Source organism: Arachis stenosperma, chromosome 4 (assembly GCF_014773155.1).
Source record: "Arachis stenosperma cultivar V10309 chromosome 4, arast.V10309.gnm1.PFL2, whole genome shotgun sequence".
In the NCBI taxonomy this organism is placed as follows: Eukaryota; Viridiplantae; Streptophyta; class Magnoliopsida; order Fabales; family Fabaceae; genus Arachis; species Arachis stenosperma.
Genome location: NC_080380.1, coordinates 29,380,497 through 29,383,458, shown reverse-complemented (window position 1 = coordinate 29,383,458; position 2,962 = coordinate 29,380,497). Strand labels below are relative to the sequence as shown.

At 43.3% G+C, this 2,962-nt stretch overlaps 1 non-coding gene across 1 annotated transcript; it reads right to left on the bottom strand.

Annotated features, from left to right (window-relative positions):
- Window positions 1-485: 485 nt before the first annotated feature.
- Window positions 486-589, bottom strand: LOC130977227 (small nucleolar RNA R71). The gene has a single exon (XR_009084928.1). It is a non-coding gene; the product is annotated as a small nucleolar RNA R71 (small nucleolar RNA).
- Between the last annotated feature and the right edge of the window lie 2,373 nt (window positions 590-2,962).

The window sequence follows — 2,962 nt, the reverse complement described above, 5'->3', positions numbered from 1 at the left end:
GAGAAGAAGAATCTGAAGGAGAATCTGAGGACAATTTTGAGGAAGCTCTAGATCTCAACATGGATAGAGAAGTTCACAACCATGAGAGGGCTGATGGAAACAATGTTATTCCTGAGAGGAGGGTTCTTGGTTCATACATAAACCCAACCTCTGGGAATTGTGGTAGCAGCATTCAGAAATCACCCATTCAGGCCAACAATTTTGAACTCAAACCACAGCTAATATCACTGGTGGAGGATCATTGTTCATTTGGTGGGAGTGCTAATGAAGATCCAAACCAACATCTCACAAAATTCCTGAGAATTTGCGACACTGTGAAGTCCAATGGAGTCCAGGAAGATGCCTATAAACTGCTCTTGTTCCCATTTTCACTTAGGGACAAGGCAGCTAAGTGGCTGGAATCATTCCCAAGGGGGAGCCTAACCACCTGGGATGAGGTGGAAAGCAAGTTTCTGGCACGTTTCTACCCCCCACAAAAGGTCAATAGGCTTCGATTTGAGGTTCAGACTTTTAGACAACAAGATGGTGAAACTCTCTACGAGGCATGGGAGAGGTTCAAGGAGTTGACAAGGAAATGCCCACCAGACATGTTCCATGACTGGGTGCAATTACATATTTTCTATGATGGACTTTCTTATGAATCAAGGAAGGCTGTAGACCATTCATCAGGAGGTTCATTGAATAGGAAGAAGACTGTGGAAGAAGCCATTGAAGTGATTGAGACAGTGGCTGAGAATGAGTACTACTATGCTTCAGAGAGACACAACACTAAGGGAGTCATGGAGCTGAACCATGTTGATACAATTCTAGCCCAAAACAAGGTGTTTGCCAAGCAACTAGCAGAGCTCACCAGGAAATTAGAAACAAATCAAGTGGCTGCAATACACACACAAGATCAAGAGGAAGTAAGCACTGAAGGAGGTGATTGGGAAGAGGCCAACTATGTGGAAAATCAACAAAGGCAACCATATGATCCACATTCCAACACTTACAACCCAGGCTGGAAAAACCACCCAAACTTTGGGTGGGGAAACCAGCAAACCCAACCACAAAACCACAAAACTTACAACCCCAACCAACATAACAATTCCACATACCAAAACTCCAACCAAAGATCATACCAAGCCACACAAAACACCTACTCCCAACCACCATATCATGGCCAAAATAATCAACCTGCCCAACCTAATCCGAACCAACAATTTCAAGATCAATTAAACAGGATAGAAAGAATGCTTGCAACCATGGGTCAAGACATAACCGAATTGAAAGCCTTTAAGGAAGAAGTAAATTCTAACTTGCAAAATCAAGGAGCTGCCATCCAGAAGTTAGAAAATCAAATTGGGTATTTGTCTAAGCAAACCCCTGGGCCAAGCGTTTCTCATGCTTCCAAGGTTATTGCAAGGGAAGAATGTAAGGCCATAACCCTCAGAAGTGGAAAGAAGCTAAAGGAGATCTCAAAGGAAACCACAGAGGATGAAGCAAAGGAAAATGTGAGAGACAAGGAACAGGGACAATCTTTTACACCGTCTGCAACAAAAGAAAAAGAAAAAGAGGTCCTGAAGCCTTATACACCCAAAGCACCATATCCTCAACGTTTGATGAAGAGTGAAAAGGATGGCCAATTCTCCAGATTTTTGGAGATTTTCAAGAAGCTTCAAATCAACATTCCGTTTGCTGAGGCAATAGAGCAAATGCCACGCTATGCAAAATTCTTAAAGGAATTAATGACCAAGAAGAGAAGCTGGAGAAATGAGAAAACTGTGTTGTTGACTGAAGAATGCAGTGCCATCATTCAACACAAATTGCCTCAGAAATTGAAAGATCCAGGCAGTTTCCAAATCCCCTGCATCATAGGAGAAGTCATGGTGGAGAAGGCCTTGTGTGACTTAGGGGCCAGTATCAATTTGATGTCTCTAACAATGATGAGAAGAATGAAGATTGAGGAAGCCAAACCAACAAGAATGGCCCTCCAATTGGCAGATCGAACTTTTAAATTCCCTCATGGGATAGTTGAGGATTTGTTGGTGAAAGTGGAAGATTTTATATTTCCCGCCGATTTTGTGGTGTTAGACATGGAGGAAGAAGCCAAAGCTTCAATAATCCTGGGAAGACCCTTCCTGGCTACTGCTGGAGCCATCATAGATGTCCAAAAGGGTGAACTCACTCTTAGACTACATTATGAGCAATTGGTGTTTAACGTATTCAAGGCAATGAGCTATCCATCAGAATCACTAAAGGAATGCATGAGGGTGGATGTAGTGGACATTGCAGTACAAGAAACCTTTGAGGAAACAACAAAGGAAGTGGCAGAGGAGGAGTTCACCAAGGATATTGAAGTTAGTGACATCAAGGCTGCTGAAACAACCATGCCAAGCATGCCAGAGAGAGTGAAAGAAGAGAAGGAAGCACCAAAACCTGAGCTCAAAGCATTGCCCCCTAATCTCAAGTATGCATACTTGGGTAGTGATGAGAGCCATCCTGTTATCATTAGCTCTGCCCTGAGCCAAGAACAGGAGGAAGAATTGATCAAGGTGCTACAAACTCATCAAGATGCCATTGGATGGACCCTAGCTGATTTGAAGGGGATAAGTTCATCCATATGCATGCATAAAATCTTGTTAGAAGAGGATGCTAGACCCTCCATTCAAGCTCAGAGAAGATTGAATCCTGTCATGAAAGAAGTGGTACAAAAGGAGGTCATGAAGTTATGGCAAGCAGGGGTAATCTACCCCATTTCTGATAGCCCATGGGTTAGTCCCATCCATGTAGTTCCCAAGAAAGGTGGCATAACTGTGGTGCCAAATGAGAGGAACGAACTCATACCCACAAGAACTGTCACTGGGTGGAGGATGTGCATAGACTACAGGAAGCTCAATGAAGCCACCAGAAAAGATCATTTCCCACTCCCATTCATGGATCAGATGCTTGAAAGGCTTGCAGGACATGCTTACTATTGCTT